The following is an 18,128-nucleotide window of genomic DNA, read 5'->3' as shown; positions in this document are numbered from 1 at the left end:
GATCGGAGATCCCGTGAATTAGGACCCGGGAAGAACAAACTAGTGGTTTAATTGAGGAGAGTATTATGTAACCCTCTCTATGTGAAGATGCACAACTCTCAATTGCTCGTAAGGCAGGTTGGCGACAAGCCTTAATGTGTTTATGTTGGCTATTATAGCAAAGATGCTGTCCTACAGAGCATTCTTGAAATAACACACCTATATGAGTCCGATTGTTAAACGTCGCAATCTATGAGATTTGGGTGATCTCTAGTAAACTCATGAAGAGACCATGAAGTATGACGCATATGCTTCACCCGCGGGGTAGGCTACCGGCAGCCATGTACTGGTCATGACTTTGAGTGAAACCCCGTTCACGCAAAACTTGCAATTCAAGGCTTAGTCCATTGTTCAAGTGTGAATGGATGTAGCTTAAGGTTCTAGGCGGAAGTTCAACTTAACAGCCTCCGCTAAAACACTCGGTATATAAACAAGCAGCGAGTATTGGTAAATCTCTAAATGGGGATTTGAGATCTGGTGGGGGATTGTTGAAATATTGGGCCCACTTTTAGTGGCCCAAATTAGATTTCAGTTTTCTCTATAAATCTCAAAGCCCACATAGTGGCAGCCTTGTGAGTTTGAGCCCAAGTTGGTGGCAGCTCACTAGTGAGTGGCAAGAGGTGGGAAGTTTAGTCCCACATGGAAAGTTGAGAGGAAGTTAGACCACCTTATAAGGTGGGTTGTTTCACCACTAGTAAGTGAGTGAGAATAGGAGTGCTACACGCGCGCTCCTCCTCCTCTCCTCGCTCGCTCGTCTCGACTCGACACGACACGTCACGACGCGCGCCGCGCTCGTGGTGAGTGGATTGAGCCTCGAGCCGAGACTTTCCTTACTTTTTGCAGCTCAGGAAAACGAACAGAGTTCTAGACGGACGCGTCACAGTTAGTCGGTTCGGGTCGCTCCCGGATCGTGGGCTATCTGTAACCGACTCGAAACGTTCGTGCGACATGGGCGTGGCCCACGTTGCCTAGGGTTTCCTGAGCCTATATAATCTCTTGCCCGGCTACCGCAGAAACACACCGAATACACGAGTTAGGGTTTCCACCTCTCTTCGCTTGCGCCGCCATCGTAGTCTACTCCATCCCGCGCGCCGACGTGCATCGGCGAACGGGAGAGCAGGTCTCCGGAACCACTCGTCCTTGCGATCCCGTACGGGAGAGGGCGAATTAGGGTTTTGGGAAGCGCTCGCGCGACCGCTCAAGTTCTTCATCACGGGTCGCCTTCCGTCCAAGTCGGGCGGTGCCGCCTTCCGTCGTCTTCAACGCCGTCTACTTCGACCCGTCGTCCCCGTCGTCAACAACGTTGTCATCAACAACGTTATCGCTGCGACATCATCTGCTACACCTCCACCGCCACCTCCACCGGATCGGTACGTGCGACATATCTCGATCCGTTTAGCGATGGATGCTTTATCGTTTGCTGCGTCTGCTGCTCATGTTGATTAATACATCTAGTATGTTCGAGTTTCACATGTTAGTAGTTGCTGCCATCATGTTTTATATTCTGGAATTAATCATGGAAATTGTGCCTAATTATCCAACAATCCAAAAACCTAATTGTAGGCAATTTCCCGAGTTAACTATGGCTGGTTTTGTCGATGCACCGAGACCGGATAAGTTTACCGGTGTGCACTTTAAGAGGTGGCAGATTAAGGCCACGCTCCGGCTTACTCATCTGAAAGTGTTCCATGTGAGTAATGGTCTTCCCGAAGGAACTATATCCGACCAAGATCGGAACAAGTTCAAGGAAGACAATACTCTCTTTGTCGGATGCGTACCGAGTATTCTTGCCGATCGTCTATGTGATGTGTATATGCACATAGTAGACGGTAAAGAGCTCCGGGATGCACCGAATGCTAAATTCGGTGCAACCGATGCGAGCAGATGAACCGTACATCATGGAGAGCTTCCATGACATCAGGATGGTGAACAACCGTTCTGTAGTCGAACAAGCTCATGAGATACAGTGCATTGCGAAAGAGCTTGAACTCCTTAAGTGTGCCTTACCTGACAAGTTTGTGGCTGGATGCATTATTGCTAAGTTGCCCCCTTCATGGAGGAACTTTGCCACAACTCTCAAACACAAGAGACAGGAGATATCGCTTGAAAACCCGATAGCGTCTCTTGATGTTGAGGAGAAAGCTCGGGCTAAGGATACTACCGAGAAAGGAGAGGGTCGAGTCTAGCGCCAACATGGTGCGTAAGAAACCCTACAACGAAGAACAAAGGGAATAACAAGCCCTCCTTCAATAAGCCTATGAAGACTACAACCTTCAAGAAGAAGAAGATGATAAACAAAGCAGATCCGAGCTGCTTTACTCGTGGAGAGACTGGCCACTTTTCTAAGGACTCGTCCGCAGAGGGCAGACCGCAAGAAAAAGGCGAGGCAAGTCAACACGGTGACCGCTAGCAATGCCGATGGGTACGGTAATCTCTTTATCGTTCTTTCGGTATTTCAATCTCCATGTTGGTGGATTGATACGGGTGCTAATGTTCATGTGTGTGCTGACATATCCATGTTCACTTCTTACCAGGTCGCCCGGGATTCTTCCGTCTTGATGGGGAATGGGTCACATGCTTCGTTCGTGGTGTTGGCACGGTAGATCCGAAGTTCACTTCGGGAAGATCGTGCAGCGAGGAACGTGCAAGCATGTCCCTACTATGAACAAGAATCTCGTTAGCGGCTCCCTTCTATGTAGAGATGGGTTTAAGGTTGTTTTAGAGTCGAATAAAGTAGTTGTTTCCAAGTTTGGACAATTTATTGGTAAAGGCTATGAGTGCGGAGGCTTGTTCCGCTTTTCGCTTTCTGATTTCAGTAATAAGTCCGTGAACCATATTTGTGGCAATGTTAGTGATGATACCAGTGTTTGGCATTCTCGTTTATGTCACATTAATTTTGGTTTAATGTCTCGGCTATCCAGTTTAAGCTTAATTCCGAAGTTCACCATTGCCAAAGGTTCTAAGTGCCATAGTTGTGTGCAATCAAAGCAACCTCGGAAGCCTCACAAGGCGGCCGAGGAGAGAAACTTGGCACCTCTAGAACTCATACATTCTGATCTATGCGAGATGAATGGTGTGTTGACAAAAGGTGGAAAGAGATATTTCATGACATTGATTGATGATGCGACTAGATTTTGCTATGTTTATTTGTTGCGAACTAAAGATGAAGCCTTAGACTACTTTAAAATTTATAAGGTCGAAGTTGAAAATCAACTAGAGTGAAAGATCAAGCGTCTTAGGTCGGATCGTGGTGGTGAATATTTTCCTAAAATCTTTGATAAATTTTGTGAGGAACATGGGATTATTCATGAGAGGATGCCTCCCTATTGGCCACAATAAAACGGGGTTGCCGAGAGGAAAAACCGCACGCCGACTGACTTGGTGAATTCCATGTTAGCCACTGGTGGTTTATCAAAGGCATGGTGGGGGGAGGCGTTATTGACTTCATGTCATGTCTTGAATAGAGTTCCTAACAAGAATAAAGATAAAACCCCTTACGAGGAGTGGTCTGGGAGAAAACCATCACTTTCGTATTTGCGCACATGGGGATGTTTGGCGAAAGTCAATATTCCAATTACTAAGAAGCGCAAACTCGGACCAAAGACAAGTGGATTGTATCTTTCTAGGTTATGCTCCGCGGAGTGTAGGCTATAGATTTTTAGTAGTTCAATCTGAAGTACCTGATATGCATGTTGACACTATTATGGAATCTCGTGATGCAACATTCTTTGAGAATATGTTTCCTATGAAAGATATGCATAGCATTGCTAGAATTTCTACTGAGATAGTTCCTGAATCTAGTACATCTAATGAGTATTTTGAACAATCACATGAGATTGTTATTGAGAAGGATGACAATGAAGCTCCTAAACGGAGCAAGAGACGAAGGATTGAAAAATCCTTTGGTGATGATTTCATTGTATACCTTGTGGATGATACTCCCACGTCCATTGCAGAGGCATATGCATCTCCAGATGCAGATGACTGGAAAGAAGTCTGTCCATAATGAGATGGACTCGATTCTTTCTAATGGAACTTGGGAGCTATCAGAACGACCCCATGGATGCAAGCCCGTGGGCTGCAAATGGGTGTTCAAGAAGAAGCTAAGACCTGATGGTACTATTGAGAAGTACAAGGCGCGGCTTGTAGCGAAAGGCTACACACAGAGAGAAGGCGAAGATTACTTCGACACCTATTCACCTGTCGCTAGACTTACCACCATTCGAGTACTACTATCCATGGCTGCCTCCTATGGTCTTATCGTTCATCAAATGGACGTAAAGACAGACTTTTCTTAATGGAGAGTTGGAAGAGGAAATCTATATGGATCAGCCTCGATGGGTTTGTAGTAAAAGGTGAAGAAAGAAAGGTGTGCAAGCTGCTAAAATCTTTATATGGCCTAAAACAAGCACCTAAGCAATGGCATGAGAAGTTTGACGTAACTTTAACTTCTCGTAGGCTTTGTTGTCAATGAGGTCGACAAGTGCGTTTACTATCGCCATGGTGGGGGCGAAGGTGTTATATTATGTTTGTATGTGGATGATATTCTGATCTTTGGTACAAACATGAAAGTAATACACGAGGTCAAGTCTTTCTTGTCAAAGAGCTTTGATATGAAAGATCCGGGAGAAGCCGATGTGATTCCGAACATCAAGCTGATTAAGAACGAGAGTGGGATTACTCTAACGCAATCCCATTATGTTGAGAAGATCTTGAGCCGGTTCGGCTATATTGATAGCAAGCCTTCTTCAACACCTTATGATCCCGAGTGTGACATTACGCAAGAACCGGAGAATCGCCATAGATCAATTGAGATATTCTCAGATCGTTGGCTCACTCATGTACTTAGCGAGCGCGACTAGACCCGACATCTCTTTTGCTGTTAGCAAGTTGAGTAGGTTCATGTCAAACCCGGGTACCGATCATTGGCATGCACTTGATAGGGTAATGCGCTACCTATGTGGTACAATGAGTTATGGGATTCACTATTCGGGGCACCCAGCCGTGCTTGAAGGATATAGTGATTCGAATTGGATCTCGGATGTAGCTGATCTCGTACGCCACAAGTGGGTATGTATTTACCTTTGGAGGTGGCGCAGATGTCATGGAGATCTTGCAAGCAAACCATATTGACGAGGTCAACTATGGAAGCAGTAACTTATCGCTTTAGACACAACCACCTGTTGAATCGGAATGGTTGCGTGAGCTCTTGATGGACTTGCTTCGTGGTTGAAAAACCCGTTCCGGCAATCCTTTTGAATTGTGACAATCAAACCGTAATTGTCAAAGTGAACAATTCTAAGGATAACGCGAAGTCATCAAGACACGTCAAGAGACGTTTGAAGTCCGTCGAGAAATTGCGAAACTCCGGAGTAATAACCGTTACATATATTCAAACGGACAAAAACCCGGCAGATCCCTTTACAAAGGGACTATCACGTAATGTGATAGAAAGTGCATCGAGGGAGATGGGTTTGAGACCCGTTGATGTTACACCATAGTGGTAACCCAACCTTTGTGATCGGAGATCCCGTGAATTAGGACTCGGGAAGAACAAACTAGTGGTTTAATTGAGGAGAGTATTATGTAACCCTCTCTATGTGAAGATGCACAACTCTCAATTGTCTGTAAGGCAGAGTTGGCGACAAGCCTTAATGTGTTTATGTTGGCTATTATAGCAAAGATGCTGTCCTACAGAGCATTCTTGAAATAACACACCTATATGAGTCCGATTGTTAAACGTCGCAATCTATGAGATTTGGGTGATCTCTAGTAAACTCATGAAGAGACCATGAAGTATGACGCATATGCTTCACCCGCGGGGTAGGCTACCGGCAGCCATGTACTCGGTCATGACTTTGAGTGAAACCCCGTTCACGCAAAACTTGCAATTCAAGGCTTAGTCCATTGTTCAAGTGTGAATGGATGTAGCTTAAGGTTCTAGGCGGAAGTTCAACTTAACAGCCTCCGCTAAAACACCGGTATATAAACAAGCAGCGAGTATTGGTAAATCTCTAAATGGGGATTTGAGATCTGGTGGGGGATTGTTGAAATATTGGGCCCACTTTTAGTGGCCCAAATTAGATTTCAGTTTTCCTATAAATCTCAAAGCCCACATAGTGGCAGCCTTGTGAGTTTGAGCCCAAGTTGGTGGCAGCTCACTAGTGAGTGGCAAGAGGTGGGAAGTTTAGTCCCACATGGAAAGTTGAGAGGAAGTTAGACCACCTTATAAGGTGGGTTGTTTCACCACTAGTAAGTGAGTGAGAATAGGAGTGCTACACGCGCGCTCCTCCTCCTCCTCGCTCGCTCGTCTCGACTCGACACGACACGGTCACGACGCGCGCCGCGCTCGTGGTGAGTGGATTGAGCCTCGAGCCGAGACTTTCCTTACTTTTTGCAGCTCGAGAAAACGAACGAGTCCTAGACGGACGCGTCACAGTTAGTCGGTTCGGGTCGCTCCCGGATCGTGGGCTATCTGTAACCGACTCGAAACGTTCGTGCGACATGGGCGTGGCCCACGTTGCCTAGGGTTTCCCGAGCCTATATAATCTCTTGCCCGGCTACCGCGAAACACACCGAATACACGAGTTAGGGTTTCCACCTCTCTCGCTTGCGCCGCCATCGTAGTCTACTCCATCCCGCGCGCCGACGTGCATCGGCGAACGGGAGAGCAGGTCTCCGGAACCACTCGTCCTTGCGATCCCGTACGGGAGAGGGCGAATTAGGTTTTTGGGAAGCGCTCGCGCGACCGCTCAAGCTCTTCATCACGGGTCGCCTTCCGTCCAAGTCGGGCGGTGCTGCCTTCCGTCGTCTTCAACGCCGTCTACTTCGACCCGTCGCCCCCGTCGTCAACAACGTTGTCATCAACAACGTTACTCGCTGCGACATCATCCGCTACACCTCCACCGCCACCTCCACCAGATCGGTACGTGCGACATATCTCGATCTGTTTAGCGATGGATGCTTTCCTGTTTGCGCTGCTGCTGCTCATGTTGATTAATACATCTAGTATGTTCGAGTTTCACATGTTAGTAGTTGCTGCCATCATGTTTTATATTCTGGAATTAATCATGGAAATTGTGCCTAATTATCCAACAATCCAAAAACCTAATTGTAGGCAATTTCTTGAGTTAACAATGGCTGGTTTTGCTGATGCACTGAGGCCGGATAAGTTTACCGGTGTGCACTTTAAGAGGTGGCAGATTAAGGCCACGCTATGGCTTACTCATCCGAAAGTGTTCCATGTGAGTAATGGTCTTCCCGAAGGAACTATATCCGACCAAGATCGAACAAGTTCAAGGAAGACAATACTCTCTTCATTGGATGCGTACTGAGTATTCTTGCTGATCGTCTGTATGATGTGTATATGCACATAACATGCGGTAAAGAGCTCTGGGATGCAATGAATACTAAATTCGGTGCAACCGATGCAGGCAGTGAACTGTACATCATGTAGAGCTTCCATGACATCAGGATGGTGAACAACCGTTCGTAGTCGAACAAGCTCATGAGATACGAGTGCATTGCGAAAGAGCTTGAACTCCTTAAGTGTGCCTTACCCGACAAGTTTGTGGCTGGATGCATTATTGCTAAGTTGCCCCCTTCATGGAGGAACTTTGCCACAACTCTCAAACACAAGAGACAGGAGATATCGTTGAAAACCCGATAGCGTCTCTTGATGTTGAGGAGAAAGCTCGGGCTAAGGATACTACCGAGAAAGGAGAGGGTCGAGTCTAGCGCCAACATGGTGCGTAAGAAACCCTACAAGCAAGAACAAAGGGAATAACAAGCCCTCCTTCAATAAGCCTATGAAGACTACAACCTTCAAGAAGAAGAAGATGATAAACAAAGCAGATCCGAGCTGCTTTACCCGTGGAGAGACTGGCCACTTTTCTAAGGATCTGTCCAGAGAGGGCAGACCGCAAGAAAAAGGCGAGGCAAGTCAACACGGTGACCGCTAGCAATGCTGATGGGTACGGTAATCTCTTTACTCGTTCTTTCGGTATTTCAATCTCCATGTTGGTGGATTGATACGGGTGCTAATGTTCATGTGTGTGCCGACATATCCATGTTCACTTCTTACCAGGTCGCCCGGGATTCTTCCGTCTTGATGGGGAATGGGTCACATGCTTCGTTCGTGGTGTTGGCACGGTAGATCCGAAGTTCACTTCGGGAAGATCGTGCGAGCTGAGGAACGTGCAGCATGTCCCTACTATGAACAAGAATCTCGTTAGCGGCTCCCTTCTATGTAGAGATGGGTTTAAGGTTGTTTTAGAGTCGAATAAAGTAGTTGTTTCCAAGTTTGGACAATTTATTGGTAAAGGCTATGAGTGCGGAGGCTTGTTCCGCTTTTCGCTTTCTGATTTCAGTAATAAGTCTCGTGAACCATATTTGTGGCAATGTTAGTGATGATACCGGTGTTTGGCATTCTCGTTTATGTCACATTAATTTTGGTTTAATGTCTCGGCTATCCAGTTTAAGTTTAATTCCGAAGTTCACCATTGCCAAAGGTTCTAAGTGCCATAGTTGTGTGCAATCAAAGCAACCTCGGAAGCCTCACAAGGCGGCCGAGGAGAGAAACTTGGCACCTCTAGAACTCATACATTCTGATCTATGCGAGATGAATGGTGTGTTGACAAAAGGTGGAAAGAGATATTTCATGACATTGATTGATGATGCGACTAGATTTTGCTATGTTTATTTGTTGCGAACTAAAGATGAAGCCTTAGACTACTTTAAAATTTATAAGGCCGAAGTTGAAAATCAACTAGAGAGAAAGATCAAGCGTCTTAGGTCCGATCGTGGTGGTGAATATTTTCCTAAAATCTTTGATGAATTCTGTGAGGAACATGGTATTATTCATGAGAGGACGCCTCCCTATTCGCCCCAATCAAACGGGGTTGCCGAGAGGAAAAACCGCACGCTGACTGACTTGGTGAATTCCATGTTAGCCACTGCTGGTCTATCAAAGGCATGGTGGGGGGAGGCTTTGTTGACTACATGTCATGTCTTGAATAGAGTTCCTAACAAGAATAAAGATAAAACCCCTTACGAGGAGTGGTCTGGGAGAAAACCATCACTTTCGTATTTGCGCACATGGGGATGTTTGGCGAAAGTCAATATTCCAATTACTAAGAAGCGCAAACTCGGACCAAAGACAAGTGGATTGTATCTTTCTAGGTTATGCTCCGCGGAGTGTAGGCTATAGATTTTTAGTAGTTCAATCCGAAGTACCCGATATGCATGTTGACACTATTATGGAATCTCGTGATGCAACATTCTTTGAGAATATGTTTCCTATGAAAGATATGCATAGCATTGCTAGAATTTCTACTGAGATAGTTCCCGAATCTAGTACATCTAATGAGTATTTTGAACAATCACATGAGATTGTTATTGAGAAGGATGACAATGAAGCTCCTAAACGGAGCAAGAGACGAAGGATTGAAAAATCCTTTGGTGATGATTTCATTGTATACCTTGTGGATGATACTCCCACGTCCATTGCAGAGGCATATGCATCTCCAGATGCGGATGACTCGGAAAGAAGCTGTCCATAATGAGATGGACTCGATTCTTTCTAATGGAACTTGGGAGCTATCGAAACGACCCCATGGATGCAAGCCCGTGGGCTGCAAATGGGTGTTCAAGAAGAAGCTAAGACCTGATGGTACTATTGAGAAGTACAAGGCGCGGCTTGTAGCGAAAGGCTACACACAGAGAGAAGGCGAAGATTACTTCGACACCTATTCACCTGTCGCTAGACTTACCACCATTCGAGTACTACTATCCATGGCTGCCTCCTATGGTCTTATCGTTCATCAAATGGACGTAAAGACAGCTTTTCTTAATGGAGAGTTGGAAGAGGAAATCTATATGGATCAGCCTGATGGGTTTGTAGTAAAAGGTGAAGAAAGAAAGGTGTGCAAGCTGCTAAAATCTTTATATGGCCTAAAACAAGCACCTAAGCAATGGCATGAGAAGTTTGACAGAACTTTAACTTACGTAGGCTTTGTTGTCAATGAGGCCGACAAGTGCGTTTACTATCGCCATGGTGGGGGCGAAGGTGTTATATTATGTTTGTATGTGGATGATATTCTGATCTTTGGTACAAACATGAAAGTAATACACGAGGTCAAGTCTTTCTTGTCAAAGAGCTTTGATATGAAAGATCTGGGAGAAGCTGATGTGATTCTGAACATCAAGCTGATTAAGAACGAGAGTGGGATTACTCTAACGCAATCCCATTATGTTGAGAAGATCTTGAGCCGGTTCGGCTATATTGATAGCAAGCCTTCTTCAACACCTTATGATCCCGGTGTGACATTACGCAAGAACCGGAGAATCGCCATAGATCAATTGAGATATTCTCGGATCGTTGGCTCACTCATGTACTTAGCGAGCGCGACTAGACCCGACATCTCTTTTGCTCGTTAGCAAGTTGAGTAGGTTCATGTCAAACCCGGGTACTGATCATTGGCATGCACTTGATAGGGTAATGCGCTACCTATGTGGTACAATGAGTTATGGGATTCACTATTCAGTGGCACCCAGCTGTGCTTGAAGGATATAGTGATTCGAATTGGATCTCGGATGTAGCTGATCCGTACGCCACAAGTGGGTATGTATTTACCTTTGGAGGTGGCGCAGTGTCATGGAGATCTTGCAAGCAAACCATATTGACGAGGTCAACTATGGAAGCAGAACTCATCGCTTTAGACACAACCACCGTTGAATCGGAATGGTTGCGTGAGCTCTTGATGGACTTGCTCGTGGTTGAAAAACCTGTTCCGGCAATCCTTTTGAATTGTGACAATCAAACCGTAATTGTCAAAGTGAACAATTCTAAGGATAACGCGAAGTCATCAAGACACGTCAAGAGACGTTTGAAGTCCGTCGAGAAATTGCGAAACTCCGGAGTAATAACCGTTACATATATTCAAACGAGACAAAAACCTGGCAGATCCCTTTACAAAGGGACTATCACGTAATGTGATAGAAAGTGCATCGAGGGAGATGGGTTTGAGACCCGTTGATGTTACACCATAGTGGTAACCCAACCTTTGTGATCGGAGATCCCGTGAATTAGGACCCGGGAAGAACAAACTAGTGGTTTAATTGAGGAGAGTATTATGTAACCCTCTCTATGTGAAGATGCACAACTCTCAATTGCTGTAAGGCGGTGTTGGCAACAAGCCTTAATGTGTTTATGTTGGCTATTATAGCAAAGATGTCGTCTCTACGTAGCATTCTTGAAATAACACACCTATATGAGTCCGATTGTTAAACGTCGCAATCTATGAGATTTGGGTGATCTCTAGTAAACTCATGAAGAGACCATGAAGTATGACGCATATGCTTCACCCGCGGGGTAGGCTACCGGCAGCCATGTACTGGTCATGACTTTGAGTGAAACCCTGTTCACGCAAAACTTGCAATTCAAGGCTTAGTCCATTGTTCAAGTGTGAATGGATGTAGCTTAAGGTTCTAGGCGGAAGTTCAACTTAACAGCCTCCGCTAAAACACTGGTATATAAACAAGCAGCGAGTATTGGTAAATCTCTAAATGGGGATTTGAGATCTGGTGGGGGATTGTTGAAATATTGGGCCCACTTTTAGTGGCCCAAATTAGATTTCAGTTTTCTCTATAAATCTCAAAGCCCACATAGTGGCAGCCTTGTGAGTTTGAGCCCAAGTTGGTGGCAGCTCACTAGTGAGTGGCAAGAGGTGGGAAGTTTAGTCCCACATGGAAAGTTGAGAGGAAGTTAGACCACCTTATAAGGTGGGTTGTTTCACCACTAGTAAGTGAGTGAGAATAGGAGTGCTACACGCGCGCTCCTCCTCCTCCTCGCTCGCTCGTCTCGACTCGACACGACACGTCACGACGCGCGCCGCGCTCGTGGTGAGTGGATTGAGCCTCGAGCCGAGACTTTCCTTACTTTTTGCAGCTCAGGAAAACGAACAGAGTTCTAGACGGACGCGTCACAGTTAGTCGGTTCGGGTCGCTCCCGGATCGTGGGCTATCCGTAACCGACTCGAAACGTTCGTGCGACGTGGGCGTGGCCCACGTTGCCTAGGGTTTCCCGAGCCTATATAATCTCTTGCCCGGCTACCGCGAAACACACCGAATACACGAGTTAGGGTTTCCACCTCTCTCGCTTGCGCCGCCATCGTAGTCTACTCCATCCCGCGCGCCGACGTGCATCGGCGAACGGGAGAGCAGGTCTCCGGAACCACTCGCCCTTGCGATCCCGTACGGGAGAGGGCGAATTAGGTTTTTGGGAAGCGCTCCGCGCGATCGCTCAAGCTCTTCATCACGGGTCGCCTTCCGTCCAAGTCGGGCGGTGCCGCCTACCGTCGTCTTCAACGCCGTCTACTTCGACCCGTCGCCCCGTCGTCAACAACGTTGTCATCAACAACGTTACTCGCTGCGACATCATCTGCTACACCTCCACCGCCACCTCCACCAGATCGGTACGTGCGACATATCTCGATCCGTTTAGCGATGGATGCTTTATCGTTTATACTGCTCGCTCGCTCATGTTGATTAATACATCTAGTATGTTCGAGTTTCACATGTTAGTAGTTGCTGCCATCATGTTTTATATTCGGAATTAATCATGGAAATTGTGCCTAATTATCCAACAATCCAAAAACCTAATTGTAGGCAATTTCCTGAGTTAACTATGGCTGGTTTTGTCGATGCACCGAGACCGGATAAGTTTACCGGTGTGCACTTTAAGAGGTGGCGATTAAGGCCACGCTCCGGCTTACTCATCCGAAAGTGTTCCATGTGAGTAATGGTCTTCCCGAAGGAACTATATCCGACCAAGATCGGAACAAGTTCAAGGAAGACAATACTCTCTTCGTCGGATGCGTATCGAGTATTCTTGCCGATCGTCTATGTGATGTGTATATGCACATAGTAGACGGTAAAGAGCTCCGGGATGCACCGAATGCTAAATTCGGTGCAACCGATGCAGTAGAGGAACTCGTACATCATGGAGAGCTTCCATGACATCAGGATGGTGAACAACCGTTCCGTAGTCGAACAAGCTCATGAGATACGAGTGCATTGCGAAAGAGCTTGAACTCCTTAAGTGTGCCTTACCCGACAAGTTTGTGGCTCGGATGCATCATTGCTAAGTTGCCCCCTTCATGGAGGAACTTTGCCACAACTCTCAAACACAAGAGACAGGAGATATCGGCTGAAAATCCGATAGCGTCTCTTGATGTTGAGGAGAAAGCTCGGGCTAAGGATACTACCGAGAAAGGAGAGGGTCGGTCTAGCGCCAACATGGTGCGTAAGAAACCCTACAAGCAAGAACAAAGGGAATAACAAGCCCTCCTTCAATAAGCCTATGAAGACTACAACCTTCAAGAAGAAGAAGATGATAAACAAAGCAGATCCGAGCCGCTTTACTCGTGGAGAGACTGGCCACTTTTCTAAGGACTCGTCCGGAGAGGGCGGACCGCAAGAAAAAGGCGAGGCAAGTCAACACGGTGACCGCTAGCAATGCCGATGGGTACGGTAATCTCTTTACTCGTTCTTTCGGTATTTCAATCTCCATGTTGGTGGATTGATACGGGTGCTAATGTTCATGTGTGTGCCGACATATCCATGTTCACTTCTTACCAGGTCGCCCGGGATTCTTCCGTCTTGATGGGGAATGGGTCACATGCTTCGTTCGTGGTGTTGGCACGGTAGATCCGAAGTTCACTTCGGGGAAGATCGTGCAGGCTGAGGAACGTGCAAAGCATGTCCCTACTATGAACAAGAATCTCGTTAGCGGCTCCCTTCTATGTAGAGATGGGTTTAAGGTTGTTTTAGAGTCGAATAAAGTAGTTGTTTCCAAGTTTGGACAATTTATTGGTAAAGGCTATGAGTGCGGAGGCTTGTTCCGCTTTTCGCTTCGATTTCAGTAATAAGTCTCGTGAACCATATTTGTGGCAATGTTAGTGATGATACCAAGTGTTTGGCATTCTCGTTTATGTCACATTAATTTTGGTTTAATGTCTCGGCTATCCAGCTTTAAGCTTAATTCCGAAGTTCACCATTGCCAAAGGTTCTAAGTGCCATAGTTGTGTGCAATCAAAGCAACCTCGGAAGCCTCACAAGGCGGCCGAGGAGAGAAACTTGGCACCTCTAGAACTCATACATTCCGATCTATGCGAGATGAATGGTGTGTTGACAAAAGGTGGAAAGAGATATTTCATGACATTGATTGATGATGCGACTAGATTTTGCTATGTTTATTTGTTGCGAACTAAAGATGAAGCCTTAGACTACTTTAAAATTTATAAGGCCGAAGTTGAAAATCAACTAGAGAGAAAGATCAAGCGTCTTAGGTCGGATCGTGGTGGTGAATATTTTCCTAAAATCTTTGATGAATTCTGTGAGGAACATGGTATTATTCATGAGAGGACGCCTCCCTATTCGCCCCAATCAAACGGGGTTGCCGAGAGGAAAAACCGCACGCTGACCGACTTGGTGAATTCCATGTTAGCCACTCGCTGGTTTATCAAAGGCATGGTGGGGGAGGCTTTGTTGACTACATGTCATGTCTTGAATAGAGTTCCTAACAAGAATAAAGATAAAACCCCTTACGAGGAGTGGTCTGGGAGAAAACCATCACTTTCGTATTTGCGCACATGGGGATGTTTGGCGAAAGTCAATATTCCAATTACTAAGAAGCGCAAACTCGGACCAAAGACAAGTGGATTGTATCTTTCTAGGTTATGCTCCGCGGAGTGTAGGCTATAGATTTTTAGTAGTTCAATCCGAAGTACTCGATATGCATGTTGACACTATTATGGAATCTCGTGATGCAACATTCTTTGAGAATATGTTTCCTATGAAAGATATGCATAGCATTGCTAGAATTTCTACCGAGATAGTTCCCGAATCTAGTACATCTAATGAGTATTTTGAACAATCACATGAGATTGTTATTGAGAAGGATGACAATGAAGCTCCTAAACGGAGCAAGAGACGAAGGATTGAAAAATCCTTTGGTGATGATTTCATTGTGTACCTTGTGGATGATACTCCCACGTCCATTGCAGAGGCATATGCATCTCCAGATGCAGATGATTGGAAAGAAGCTGTCCATAATGAGATGGACTCGATTCTTTCTAATGGAACTTGGGAGCTATCGAACGACCCCATGGATGCAAGCCCGTGGGCTGCAAATGGGTGTTCAAGAAGAAGCTAAGACTCGATGGTACTATTGAGAAGTACAAGGCGCGGCTTGTAGCGAAAGGCTACACACAGAGAGAAGGCGAAGATTACTTCGACACCTATTCACCTGTCGCTAGACTTACCACCATTCGAGTACTACTATCCATGGCTGCCTCCTATGGTCTTATCGTTCATCAAATGGACGTAAAGACAGCTTTTCTTAATGGAGAGTTGGAAGAGGAAATCTATATGGATCAGCTCGATGGGTTTGTAGTAAAAGGTGAAGAAAGAAAGGTGTGCAAGTTGCTGAAATCTTTATATGGCCTAAAACAAGCACCTAAGCAATGGCATGAGAAGTTTGACGTAACTTTAACTTCGTAGGCTTTGTTGTCAATGAGGCCGACAAGTGCGTTTACTATCGCCATGGTGGGGGCGAAGGTGTTATATTATGTTTGTATGTGGATGATATTCTGATCTTTGGTACAAACATGAAAGTAATACACGAGGTCAAGTCTTTCTTGTCAAAGAGCTTTGATATGAAAGATCCGGGAGAAGCCGATGTGATTCTGAACATCAAGCTGATTAAGAACGAGAGTGGGATTACTCTAACGCAATCCCATTATGTTGAGAAGATCTTGAGCCGGTTCGGCTATATTGATAGCAAGCCTTCTTCAACACCTTATGATCCCAAGTGTGACATTACGCAAGAACCGGAGAATCGCCATAGATCAATTGAGATATTCTCGGATCGTTGGCTCACTCATGTACTTAGCGAGCGCGACTAGACCCGACATCTCTTTTGCTGTTAGCAAGTTGAGTAGGTTCATGTCAAACCCGGTACCGATCATTGGCATGCACTTGATAGGGTAATGCGCTACCTATGTGGTACAATGAGTTATGGGATTCACTATTCAGTGGCACCCACCGTGCTTTGAAGGATATAGTGATTCGAATTGGATCTCAGATGTAGCTGATCTGTACGCCACAAGTGGGTATGTATTTACCTTTGGAGGTGGCGCAGTGTCATGGAGATCTTGTAAGCAAACCATATTGACGAGGTCAACTATGGAAGCAGAACTTATCGCTTTAGACACAACCACCGTTGAATCGTAATGGTTGCGTGAGCTCTTGATGGACTTGCTCGTGGTTGAAAAACCTGTTCCGGCAATCCTTTTGAATTGTGACAATCAAACCGTAATTGTCAAAGTGAACAATTCTAAGGATAACGCGAAGTCATCAAGACACGTCAAGAGACGTTTGAAGTCCGTCAGAAATTGCGAAACTCCGGAGTAATAACTGTTACATATATTCAAACAGACAAAAACCTGGCAGATCCCTTTACAAAGGGACTATCACGTAATGTGATAGAAAGTGCATCGAGGGAGATGGGTTTGAGACCCGTTGATGTTACACCATAGTGGTAACCCAACCTTTGTGATCGGAGATCCCGTGAATTAGGACCTCGGGAAGAACAAACTAGTGGTTTAATTGAGGAGAGTATTATGTAACCCTCTCTATGTGAAGATGCACAACTCTCAATTGCTGTAAGGCAGGTTGGCGACAAGCCTTAATGTGTTTATGTTGGCTATTATAGCAAAGATGCCGTCCTACGTAGCATTCTTGAAATAACACACCTATATGAGTCCGATTGTTAAACGTCGCAATCTATGAGATTTGGGTGATCTCTAGTAAACTCATGAAGAGACCATGAAGTATGACGCATATGCTTCACCCGCGGGGTAGGCTACCGGGCAGCCATGTACTCGGTCATGACTTTGAGTGAAACCCCGTTCACGCAAAACTTGCAATTCAAGGCTTAGTCCATTGTTCAAGTGTGAATGGATGTAGCTTAAGGTTCTAGGCGGAAGTTCAACTTAACAGCCTCCGCTAAAACACCGGTATATAAACAAGCAAGCGAGTATTGGTAAATCTCTAAATGGGGATTTGAGATCTCGGTGGGGGATTGTTGAAATATTGGGCCCACTTTTAGTGGCCCAAATTAGATTTCAGTTTTTCTCTATAAATCTCAAAGCCCACATAGTGGCAGCCTTGTGAGTTTGAGCCCAAGTTGGTGGCAGCTCACTAGTGAGTGGCAAGAGGTGGGAAGTTTAGTCCCACATGGAAAGTTGGGAGGAAGTTAGACCACCTTATAAGGTGGGTTGTTCCACCACTAGTAAGTGAGTGAGAATAGGAGTGCTACACGCGCGCTCTCCCTCCTCCTCCTCGCTCGTCTCGTCTCGACTCGACACGACACGCACACGTCACGACGCGCCGCGCCGTGGTGAGTGGATTGAGCCTCGAGCCGAGACTTTCCTTACTTTTTGCAGCTCGAGAAAACGAACGGCAGTCCTAGACGGACGCGTCGCGGTTAGTCGGTTCGGGTCGCTCCCGGATCGTGGGCTATCCGTAACCGACTCGAAACGTTCGTGCGACGTGGGCGTGGCCCACGTTGCCTCAGGGTTTCCGAGCCTATATAATCTTCTTGCCCGGCCACCGCAGAAACACACCGAATACACGAGTTAGGGTTTCCACCTCTCTCTGCTTGCGCCGCCATCGTAGCCTACTCCATCCCGCGCGCCGACGTGCATCGGCGAACGGGAGAGCAGGTCTCCGGAACCACTCGTCCTTGCGATCCTGTACGGGAGAGGGCGAATTAGGTTTTGGGAAGCGCCTCGCGCGACCGCTCAAGCTCTTCATCACGGGTCGCCTTCCGTCCAAGTCGGGCGGTGCTGCCTTACCGTCGTCTTCAACGCCGTCTACTTCGACCCGTCGCCCTCGTCGTCAACAACGTTGTCATCAACAACGTTATCGCTGCGACATCATCTGCTACACCTCCACCGCCACCTCCACCAGATCGGTACGTGCGACATATCTCGATCTGTTTAGCGATGGATGCTTTACCGTTTGCG

The sequence above is a fragment of the Lolium rigidum genome, chromosome 6, assembly GCF_022539505.1.
Source record: "Lolium rigidum isolate FL_2022 chromosome 6, APGP_CSIRO_Lrig_0.1, whole genome shotgun sequence".
NCBI classification, from domain to species: Eukaryota; Viridiplantae; Streptophyta; class Magnoliopsida; order Poales; family Poaceae; genus Lolium; species Lolium rigidum.
This window is presented reverse-complemented; position numbering follows the sequence as displayed.